This window comes from Oncorhynchus kisutch, linkage group LG12, assembly GCF_002021735.2.
Source record: "Oncorhynchus kisutch isolate 150728-3 linkage group LG12, Okis_V2, whole genome shotgun sequence".
Classification (NCBI taxonomy): domain Eukaryota; kingdom Metazoa; phylum Chordata; class Actinopteri; order Salmoniformes; family Salmonidae; genus Oncorhynchus; species Oncorhynchus kisutch.
Window position 1 is genome coordinate 29,498,338 of NC_034185.2, and position 12,611 is coordinate 29,510,948.

The window sequence follows — 12,611 nt, forward strand, 5'->3', positions numbered from 1 at the left end:
GGGGGAAAGGGACCAAATTATTTGGGCTACTAACAGCTTACTACACAGCATACACTTATTATTACTTCTACAGTATACATATCTCCGTGGCATGTTACATCATTTATGCAGCAGCATACAATACATTTTTAGACTCGTTGTGCTGTGCTCATTTGAACAGGAAGGTGGTGCGGCTGTCCTTCTTGTGGGCAAATTTTGTCATCAAACTTTGTCATCAAAGTCTGGCGTTCTCTGGATTTATGTTGCTTTCAAGACAACTGAAAACTCTGGAGAAAAAAAACAAGGTTGAATCATGACGTCAGTGATCTTTAGGTCAGAGGTCTAGAAAGAGGTCCGAGTTCCCGACTTGGAATTCCAAGTTGGATGACCGTTCAGAAAGTATTTTCCTAGTGAATTCACTGAAGTCTGAGATATTCAGGTGTTTGAATGCAGCAGAAGTCATGATGGATCCTTTTCTGGCCCATGGTTTTGAATGTTTATCCTTTTATGCCTGGAAAGAGACCCTTAAACCCAGACATGGACCACACACCCACTCCACTGAATAGCACACTAGTGATTGCTTTGCAATGCTTGCAGTTAGCCACGGATTCCTTCCAAACCACTCACTGTTGAATTTGCGATTTCCAACTTGTTGTGTAATGTTTATGTCCAATGGCCGAAGCTCATCGATACATTTTATCTATAAATTCTCTTCATATGACAAGGATTGAAAATGATTTGCCAGTAGATTGTCGACTTGATTCATGATGACGACTGCTTGTCTAGCTTGATAGCTAAGATTTTGAAAGTATGATGTTGACATGATCAGTCCAATCAAAGCTACGGTAGATATAAAGTGATTTGACGTCCTTTTATCTATGGCCAATGACCTTGAGCCTTCTTGGATGGGCACTTGTAATGTTACTCTATTGCAGCACCCAGGGGGCTTGAATTTGAGCTCTCTCGATAGATTTTGCAGTGACGTAGTGTCTCCATTAGTTACAGAACACTGAGCCAATTACGGAGCAACTAGAGAACATTACCAACACCTACACTCCGTATTTTCCACTGACTGCCTCTGACTGCCTCTCCACCACAGAAAGCACTGAGTTAGGTTGAAACTACTGCATTTTGGAGTTGCCTTACTCAAGAAAGAGGCTTTATTAACTAAATTATATATATTTTTTACTGTTTGCAAACTGATATGTGACACGTATTGATGCCAAAATAACATGCAAAACAGGCAACAACAATATATACAGTGCCTTCGGATAGTATTCAGACCCCTTCACTTTTTTCCACATTTTGTCACGTTACAGCCTTATTCTAAAATGTATAAAATAGTTTTTTCCCCTCATAAATCTACACACAATACCCCATAATGACAATGCAAAAAACGTTTTTTTTTTATGTTTGCTAATTTAATTGAAATCTTTTGATTTTCTTTTTAAAACATCACATTTACATAAGTATTCAGGCCAAACTGACCAATCGGGGGAGAAGGGCCTTGATCAGGGAGGTGACCAAGAACCCGATGGTCACTCTGACAGAGCTCTAGAGTTCTAAAAAGAGTCTTGGTGATTCCAAACTTCTTCCATTTAAGAATGAAGTAGGCCACTGTGTTCTTGGGGACCTTCAATGCTGCAGAAATGTTTTGGTACCCTTACCCAGATCTGTGCCTCGTCACAATCCTGTTTCGGAGCTGTACGGACAATTCCTTTGACCTCATGGCTTGGTTTTTCCTCTGACATGCACTGTCAACTGTGGCACCTTATATAGACAGGTTTGTGCCTTTCCAAATCATGTCCAATCAATTGAATTTACCACAGGTAGACTACAATCAAGTTGTAGAAAAATCTCAAGGATGATCAATGGAACAGGAGACAACTGAGCTCAAATTCAAGTCTCATAGCAAAGGGTCTGAATAATTATGTAAATAAGGTATTTCTGTTTTTATTGTTGAATACATTTGCAAAATGTTTTTTAAAAACCTGTTGTTGCTTTGTTATTATAGGATATTGTGTATAGATTGCTCAGGATTTTTTTATTTAATCAATTTTAGAATACTGCTGTAAGGCAACAAAATGTGGAAAAACTCAAGGGGTCGAATACTTTCCGAAGGCACTGTATATAAACAGTTGAAGTCGGAGGTTTACATACACTTAGGTTAGAGTCATTAAAACTAGTTTTTCAACCTCTCCACAAATTTCTTGTTAACAAACTATAGTTCTTGCAAGTCGGTTAGGACATCTACTTCGTGCATGACACGAGTAATTTTTCCAACAATTGTTTACAAACAGATTATTTCACTTATAATTCACTGCATCACAATTCCAGTTGGTCATAAGTTAACATACATTAAGTTGAGTGTGCCTTTAAACAGCTTGGAAAATTCCAGAAAATGATGTCATGGCTTTAGAAGCTTCTGATAGGCTAATTGACATCATTTGAGTAAATTGGAGGTGTACCTGTGGATGCCTTTCAAGGCCCACCTTCAAACTCAGTGCCTCTTTGCTTGACATCATGGGAAAATCAAAAGAAATCAGCCAAGACCTCAGAAAAAGAATTGTAGAACTCCACAAGTCTGGTTCATCCTTGGGAGCAATTTCCAAACACCTGAAGGTATCATGTTCATCTATACAAACAATAATACGCAAGTATAAACACCATGGGACCACACAGCCGTCATACCGCTCAGGACATGTTCTGTCTCCTAGAGATTAACGTACTTTGGTGCGAAAAGTGAAAATCAATCCCAGAACAACAGCAAAGGAAGGACCTTGTGAAGATGCTGGAGGAAACGGGTACAAAAGTATCTATTTCACAGTAAAATGAGTCCTATATCAACATAACCTGAAAGGCCGCTCAGAAAAGAAGAAGCCACTGCTCCAAAACTGCCATAAAAAAGCCAGACTACGGTTTGCAACTGCACATGGGGACAAAGACAGGGAATTTTTACTCGGCTTTAAATGTCAGGAATTGTGAAAAACAGAGTTTAAATGTATTTGGCTAAGGTGTATGTAAACCTCCGACTTCAACTGTATTATTATTTTTTTGCTAAACATGTGGGGCCACCTGCCCTGAATGATGGGCTGCCACTGAGTATTGGTAGGCTACGGTATTGCTGTCTGATAATAGGTGAATGGAAGGCATTTTCCTGGTGGGGTTCACGAGCGCACAAATATAGTATGGCTCTGATTTATCAATGAAAACATGTGTATACGTTGTGTGCAACAGTTTGATAAGTCCCAATAATTTGTTTTGCACATGTAGGGCGGAATTTACTAAGAAATGTACGCACAGTTGATAAATGAGGCCCCTGGAGTTTGATAAATGGCATTGACACTTGGATTGGAACCAGTGCTATGGTCAGATGTGTTATAGGCTTTGCGGTGTTGCTCGATTTTGTTTTCGAATTTGGTTCTGTTTGGATGTGGCTTGCCCTGAATGGATTCATACTTGTTGGTCAGGATGTGTGTCACTTGTCGCCTCGTTAGTCAGTCGTTAGTTTCACCTGTGCTAGCACAGGTGATATTTACGTATGAACGACTGGCCCAATGCTCCAGTTGGCATCAGTAGTGGTGCGTGGGTAAAATCAGTGGGCTAGCCAAGCCAGTAAAACAAAGCCATATCACAACCTACATGTATGTTGTGATGATTGTGTTGTTTGCTCTATAACCCATTTATTCATACGCCACGGTGAAATACAATATGGCCGAGACAACAAAAAGACAACAGTCACACAGTGACAGAATAACTGGAACTACTCATACGTTTGTTTCATCACAAAACCCGGAGAACAACATCTGTCAGGTAAAGTCCACAAAGCAAATATTGTTTCTAACAAAGAGTTACATGGGCCTCCCGAGTGGCGCAGTGGTCTATCGCAGTGCTAGCTGTGCCACTAGAGATTCTGGGTTTGAGTCCAGGCTCTGTCACAGCCGACCGGGAGACCAATGAGGCGGCTCATAATTGGCCCAGCATTGTCCGGGCTAGGTGAGGGTTTGGCCAGCAGGGATGTCCTTGTCCCATCATGCACTAGCAACTCCTGTGGCAGGCCGGAAGCAGTGCACGCTGACACGGTAGCCAGGTGTACGGTGTTTCCTCTGACACATTGGTGTGGCTGGCTTCCGGGTTAAGTGGGTATTTTGTCAAGAAGCAGTGCGGCTTGGTTGGGTTGTGTTTCGGAGTACACACGGCTCTCAACCTTCGCCTCTCTCGAGTCCGTACGGGAGTTGCAGCGATGAAACAAGACTGTAATTACCAATTGGGTATCAAGAAATTGGGGAGAAAAAGGGCAAAAAAAAGAATTATATGACCTGCAACCTGGGCAAGCAAGTTAATAAGGTTTTCGACAGTTTACTAAACAACTATTGATTTAGAACCACAGAAGTATTGATTTAGAACCACAGATCATTGTTGATAAATATCATGTGGCTGTCCATGGTACCAATTTCTGTCTGTTTGTGTGTATAACGCCAGTAAGTAAAACATTTTTTTACTTACGCCAGTAAGTAAAACATTTTTTGGGACACATCCTACTTGTAGACTAGTTGAAAGTCAATGCCGTCCTCCTCTCCTTCATGTTGGCAAAACAGTCCTTGGCTCTGTCATACAGTACGCTTTTAATGTTTGTTGTCAAAGACTACTGAGCTAAAATGCATGCTAGCCTAACTTCCTTGCATGGGCAACAATGAACCAGCTAAGTTAGCTAGCTAGTTAACGTGAGCCTGCTAGGCAACATCTAGGCTACATATTGAACTTCAATCATCTCAGGCCAGTGACACAATATATTAACTTATGATTAGATCAGAATCACCATGATAATCATTTACCTGAACAGAGAATTAAGTAAAAACCACAAGTCCAAATCTCCATCCATGGCTTAGTAAAGGGCCGATTTAGCAAGCTAGCTACTGCAGGACAGATCTGTGACAGGCAAGGACAGCGCCAGCTGTGTGTGTTTTGGGGAGAGGGATTGATAGAACGAAAGTCTGTGATACAGACAAGGACAGTGATGCTGTGGGTGTGTGTGTGTGTTTGTGTGCATGACAGAGAGATAAGAGTTCAGCATGTGGAGTCTGTGACATGGGTATAGGGACAGTGCAGTGCTTACAGTATGGCAAGAATGTGTGTGGTTGTGTTTCCAATTGGGTGTATCGTGTATCTCTGTCTGCCTGTGGTGTGACGCTGTGAGTCCCTGTCAAATGAAAGTGTGTAATGCACAAGAATCCTCACTTGTGTGTGAGAGATAGACACTCCCTCTTTCTCTATGTGAGAGAGTGAGAGAGAGAATTCTGTGCTGTGCACGCGTATGTTTATTCTCTCTGCATGTTTGAGTATGTCAGTGAGAGCAAGCTCAAGTGGTGGCGGTATGCGCTGGTGCAACCTGATGCCATCCCACCCATGTGATATGCAAGGTCATTTTCTACCTACCTCTCTGTAGTTGACTGAGGCTGAGCATGGAAAAGCCATAGCAAAAGCCATACAACATGTTGTTGATCTTCTATATCTCTCATTCTCCAATATAAAGCTAGGGTTTAAGAGAACCTTTTCGAAACATTTCACTAATGTTTTCAGAATTCCAGAAGGGACATTTAACATTGAAATTCATTTCCTGATGGAAAATTCCTCAGAATATAATGGACAATTTTCCAAAAGAATTATAGGCAAATAAAACAATTCTGAAGAGAATTTCAATTCAATCCCTGAGTAGACTGAATAGAACCATGCTTAGTACTGTATTTCTAAATTCTGTAAAGGTGGGTTGTTCTGAAAACTTTCCCTTCCTCATGTCCTCTGCTCCTTGATTAGTAATCTGACAGCACATGACCAGTAGAAGCAATGTTTTGGAATCCTGTCCAATCTTTAAAAAATCTGTGGAAATTAAGGAAAGGGCATGGATAAAGGCCATTTCAGAGGATTAAGAGTCCTATTTTCTCTAAATTAGGGGATAAGGATATGTGGTCAGTGGTGGTCTAGCAGTTAGTAACACTGCCCCCCAGTGCACACATGTACCATGTTGGTGTGGGTACGAATCTTTGACACTGTCGTCTCCTGTCTTTCCTGTCCCGCTTACTGACTGTCCTGTGTCACCCCACCAAATGTTTGGGTTAAACAGTTGAGGGATGGGCCCGGAGAAATGTAACCACTCTGATCGGGATTTGGACAATGCGTCATTTAAAGGTATTTTCAGATTGAGCCTACATCATGCTGCATTTCCGTGAATGTGGTCTTTGAGAACATGGGAACATTGGCTTTGCATTGCGGACAAAGCGCAATCGGATTGAATCCCGTCCCAGATAAAATATGCAGGGGCCATACTTGCGTATATAGACACTATTTAAATTTAAACCGTTTCTCTGTCTCAAAATGCGCATCAGCCAATTGAAATAGTTTATTTACTTGCACGTGATAGAATGTTTACATGCAACTAATAATTCATTATTCAATGGATTTATTGCAGAAAGGCGATTGCAGCATTAGTAATGTAAACACCTTACTCGTAAGGTCATAATCGAAGTAATCATAGGGTTTTTGTATGTCTAGGGTTTTTTGTAGGTCTAGGTAATTCCAGCGGTGTGTTTTATCTGCTGCATGTGCAAGCACCTTTAGCGCAAGCCTCCCTCTTATGCGCAAATTACAATACAATTTAAAATATGCATTTTAGAAATAGTTATATGTATGAACTCAGAATCAAATAGTCTTCATAAAAAAAGCATGGCCACTGTGGTAGAACAATTTTCTGCATTTATCAAAAATCCCATCAAGTAGCCTGATTTCAGATGTGTCCATCTATTTAATCTGGATTATTAGGGAAATCGTTTTTTTTTTTGCAAAGCATGTAAATGTTTAAACAAACTATTATATTAATCTGACTATCCACAATTATCGTATCATTGTAAGCAGTGGCGGAACTAGAGTTTTATAGTCAGTGTCTCTACCTCAGAACTGCAGCTCAATTTCTTTCTCTCTCTCACGCACACACGCAAGCACGCACACACACACACACACACACACACACACACACACACACACACACACACAGTACTGTACTCACATAGTGGAGAGACTTGGGTCACTCTGTTTTCATGAATATATCATCTGGGTCTATAAGTGTTGAACATCCAAAATATTTCAGAAAATACAGCTCAAGCAACAAGTAGATAAAATAGCATTTGTGTGTTACATAAATTGCATAGTTTATTTACAAAAAAGTTGTCACGCTCTGACCTTCGATATCTCTGTTTTCTTTATATTTTGGTTAGGTCAGGGTGTGACGAGGGTGGGTATGCTAGTTTTTGTATGTCTAGGATTTTTTGTAGGTCTAGGTAATATGAATGTCTATGGTGGCCTGATATGGTTCCCAATCAGAGGCAGCTGTTTATCGTTGTCTCTGATTGAGGATCATATTTAGGTAGCCATTTTCCCTTTTGTGTTTGTGGGTTCTTGTTCTATGTTTAGTTGCCTGTCTGCACTACTCATATTAGCTTCACAGTTCATTTTGTTATTTTGTTCAGTGTTCATTCTTAAATAAAGAAGAATGTACGCATACCACGCTGCACCTTGGTCTCCTTCGTACGACGAACGTGACAGAAGGAGGAAGTATCCTGGACTTGGGAAGAGATTCTGGATGGGAAGGGATCCTGGACTTGGGAGGAAATCCTGGCAGGACATGATTGCCTTTCTTGGCGGGAGTCGCCTAGGAGCATGAGAGGACAGCAACGACGTCAACGGAAGCCCGAGAGGCAGCCCCAACAATTTATTTTGGGGGGGAACACGGGTTGGTTGGCGAAGCTGAGGGGTGAGTCAGAGACTGTCAAGGAGTTATTGGACAGATTGGAGGAGAGTGAACGGAGGGGAGAGTATGAGACCTTCGAGGAGCTGTTGATCAAATTGGAGGAGAGTGAAGAGAGAGAGCTGTTGGTTTGGCGTAGTATGCATGGCATTCGCCCTGAGGAGCATGTTAGCTGTCCGATGCCACCTGTGTCAGTTCCTCGTACTCGTCCTGAAACGTATGTTAAAGTTCCGGAACAATTGATGCCGGCTATACACATCAGGTCTCCAGTGTACCTTCACAACCCGGTGTTTCCTGTTCCTGCTCCTCGCACTCTCCCTCAAGTGCGCTTCCATAGTCCAGTACACCCTGTGCCTGTTCCTCGCACTCGCCCTGAGGTGCGTGTCATCAGCCCAGTGCCACATGTACCGGTCCCGCGCATCAGGTTTCCAGTGCGCCTCCACAGTCCAGTACGTCCTGTGCCTCCTCTCCGCACTTGCCCTGAGATGCGTGTCATCAGCCCAGTACCACCAGAGCCGGCACCAGGCCTCCAGTGCACCTCCAAAGTCCAGTACGTCCTGTTCCTGCTCCTCGCACTCGCCCTGAGGTGTGTCCCCAGCCCGGTACCACCAGTGCCGGCACCAGGCCTCCAGTGCGCCTCAGCAGTCCAGAGCTTCCGGCGACAGTACCCAGTCCAGAGATTCCGGCGACAGTTCCCAGTCCAGAGCTTCCGGCGACAGTTCCCAGTCCAGAGCTTCCGGTGACAGTTCCCAGTCCAGAGCTTCCGGCGACAGTTCCCAGTCCAGAGCTTCCGGCGACAGTTCCCAGTCCAGAGCTTCCGGCGACATTTCCCAGTCCAGAGCTTCCGGCGACAGTTCCCAGTCCAGAGCTTCCGGCGACAGTTCCCAGTCCAGAGCTTCCGTCAACGTTTCACAGTCCGGAGCCTCCAGCGACGATCCCCAGTCCGGAGCCTCCGGCGACGATCCCCGGTCCGGAGCCTCCGGCGACGATCCCCGGTCCGGAGCCTCCGGCGACGATCCCCGGTCCGGAGCCTCCGGCGACGATCCCCGGTCCGGAGCCTCCGGCGACGATCCCCGGTCCGGAGCCTCCTGCGACGATCCCCGGTCCGGAGCCTCCTGCGACGGTCCCCGGTCCGGGGCCTCCGGCGATGATCCGCAGTCCATAGCCTCCGGCGATGATCCACGGCCTGATTCTACAAAGGCGGAGGGATCAGTGTAAAGAGGGGGGGCGGCGTCCCGAACCAGAGCCGCCACCGAGGGTAGATGCCCACCCAGACCCTCCAGTCCTTTTCTTCACCTATCCTCAAATTAATTACAATCAAATGCCGACTGCATTTTCTACCAAAATAATTATCTTCGATTATAGTCATAGCCGTGTATATCCCCCCCCCCCCCCCCCCCCCCCCAAGCAGATACCTTGACGGCCCTGAAAGAACTTCCCTGGACTCTATATAAACTGGAAACCATATATCCTAAGGCTGCATTTATTGTAATTGGGGATTTTAACAAAGCTAATCTGAGAACAAGGCTTCCTAAATTCTATCAGCATTAAGAATGCGCGACACGAATTGGTAGCATTCTGGAGCATTACTACTCTAACTTTTGCGATGCATACAAAGCCCTCCCCTGGCCATTTTGTTGCTCCCAGCCTATAGACAGAAACTAAAACAGGAAACGCCCGTGCTCAGGTCTATCCAACTCTGGTCTGATCAATCGGACTCCACGCTTCAAGATTGCTTCGATCAAATGGACTGGGATATGTTCCTGGGTAGCCTCAGACAACAACATTGACGTAAACGCTGGCTCGGTGAGCAGGTTTATTAGCAAGTGCATTGGTGACGTTGTACCCACTGTGACTATTTAAACCTTCCTTAACCAGAAACCGTAGATTGATGGCAGCATTCTCGCAAAACTGAAAGCGTGAACCACCGCTTTTAATCATGGCAAGGTGCCTGGAAACATGGCCGAATACAAACAGTGTAGTTATTCCCTCCGCAAGGCAATCAAACAAGCAAAGCGTCAGTATAGAGACAAACTAGAGTCGCAATTCAACGGCTCAAACACGAGACGTATATAGCAGGGTCTACAGTCAATCACGGATTACAAAAAGAAAACCAGCCCCGTCGCGGACATCGACATCTTGCTCCCAGACAAATTAAACAACTTCTTTGCTCGCTTTGAGGACAACACAGTGCCACTGACACGGCCTGCTACCAAAGCCTGTGGGCTCTCCTTCACCGTGGCCTCAAGTTCTGTGAGGTGGAAGAAATTCCAATGTTCTCTATGAAACTTCACTCTATCTCTATACTGTGTGGCCATGAGGCAGGGTCTTCCCTAGGAATTTACAACCTCACTCTGACCACAGCAGTCTGGTTGTAGAAGCAGAGAGTGGGGGATGGTGCTCGCTGTACCCAAAGAGGGTAACCTCATGACAGTGGGTTTTAAACAGTTTTAAAGCTGAAAAGCTTCTCTCGCAAGAAGCACTGCTGACTGGTGTCATAAATCTTACAAAGTCGAAATAGCTCATGGAAGACCTCTTTATAAGATTCTAGAATCAACTTTTCTCTCTCCTATCAAGAAGCCACTTGGTTTGATGAACCTCATGTTTGAGGTTCTCTAAATCTGCCTCAAAGGTCTGAGCAAAGGCAAACATAGGCTCCTCATTTAAGAATGTTGTACTCTTTGGGTTTAGAGACTTGCATTATCTCACAATTCTTCTTTGAAAAACATCTCCTGCAGCTCAGCTGTGAGACTGTCAAGCACTTGATAAAAGATAGCTCTTTGGAAGTTCTTACCATCACTCTGGTCACAATTTTTCTGTCCTACAGTGCTCATCATCAATGAGTCGTGAAATCTTAAGCTTGTTTTAGGCTGGCTGTCTTTTACACAGTTTGTACACTTATTTTGCAGTGCTCTGCAATCTCTTCAACCTCTTTCCATAGTTCTAAGAAGTTACCCTCACTTCTGTAGTCCTGTAATGTGTCTGTAAAGGCACCTACTAGATACACAGCCCTTGCTAGGTCAAGCGAGCTTGACTGGAGTATGTCAGAAAGACATTTGGTGTCACCAAGCACTTTACAAAAGGTAACCAAAGGCCCAATGAAATGTAAATCTATCTGAGAAAGAAGGCACCTTGCCTCCACTGATCTATCACTACTATTTTCAACTGTGATATCTAGTAGCTCTTTCAGAACTGCTGGAAACCTGTCCCTCAGATTACGGCATGCCATGTATCAGCAAGCCCACCTTACATCCGTACTTCTCTGTAGTTCCCTGGGCTGCTGCTGTGGATATACAGTTGAAGTCGGACGTTTACATACACCTTAGCCAAATACATTTAAACTCAGTTTTTCACAATTCTTGACATTTAATCCTAGTAAAAATGTCCTATTTTAGGTCAGTTAGGATCACCACATTATTTTAAGAATGTGAAATGGCAGAATAATAGTAGAGAGAATTATTTATTTCAGCTTTCATCACATTCCCAGTTGATCAGAAGTTGATATACACTCAATTAGTATTTGGTAGCATTGCCTTTAAAATGTTTAACTTAGGGCAAATGTTTTGGGTAGCCTTCCACAAGCATCCCACAATAAGTTGGGTGAATTCTGGCCCATTCCTCTCGACAGAGCTGGTGTAACTGAGTCCGGTTTGTAGGCCTCCTTGCTCGCACACACTTTTTCAGTTCTGCCCACACATTTTCTATAGGATTGAGGTCAAGGCTTTGTGATGGCCACTCTAATACCTTGACTTTGTTTTCCTTAAGCCATTTTACCACAACTTTGGAAGTATGCTTGGGGTCATTGTCCATTTGGAAGACCCATTTGCAACCAAGCTTTAACTTCCTGACTGATGTCTTGAGATGTTGCTTCAATATATCCACATCATTTTTCTACCTCATCTATTTTGTGAAGTGCACCAGTCCCTCCTGCAGCAAAGCAACCCCACAACATGATGCTGCCAACCTCCATGCTTCACAGTTGGGATGGTGTTCTTCAGCTTGCAACTCTGCCCCCTTTTCCTCCAAACATAACGATGGTGATTATGGCCAAACGGTTCTATTTTTGTTTCATCAGACCAGAGAACATTTCTCCAAAAAGTACGATCTTTGTCCCCATGTGCAGTTGCAAACCGTAGTCTGGCTTTTTTATGGCGGTTTTGGAGCAGTGGCTTCTTCCTTGCTGAGCGGCCTTTCAGGTTATGTCGATATAGGACTCATTTTACTGTGGATATAGATACTTTTGTACCTGTTTCCTCCAGCATCTTCACAAGGTCTTTTGCTGTTGTTCTGGGATTGATTTGCACTTTTTGCAACAAAGTATTTGAATCTCTAGGAGACAGAACGCTTCTCCTTCCTGAGCGGTATGATTTCTGTGTGGTCCCATGGTGTTTTTCCTTGCGTACTATTGTTTGTACAGATGCACGTGGTACCTTCCGGTGTTTAGAAATTGCTCCCAATGATGAACCAGAATTGTGGAGGTCTACAATTTATTTTTCGGAGGTCTTGGCTGATTTCTTTAGATTTTCCCATGATGTCAAGCAAAGAGGCACTGAGTTTGAAGGTACGCCTTGAAAGACATTCACAGGTACACCTCCAATTGACTCAAATTATGTCAATTAGCCTATCAGAAGCTTCTAAAGCCATGACATAATTTTCTGGAATTTTCCAAGCTGTTTAAAGGCACAGTCAACTTAGTGTATGTTAACTTCTGACCCACTGGAATTGTGATACAGTGAATTATAAGTGAAATACTCTGTCTGTTGGAAAAATTACTTGTTTCATGCACAAAGTAGATGTCCTGACCGACTTGCCAGAACTATAGTTTGTTAACAAG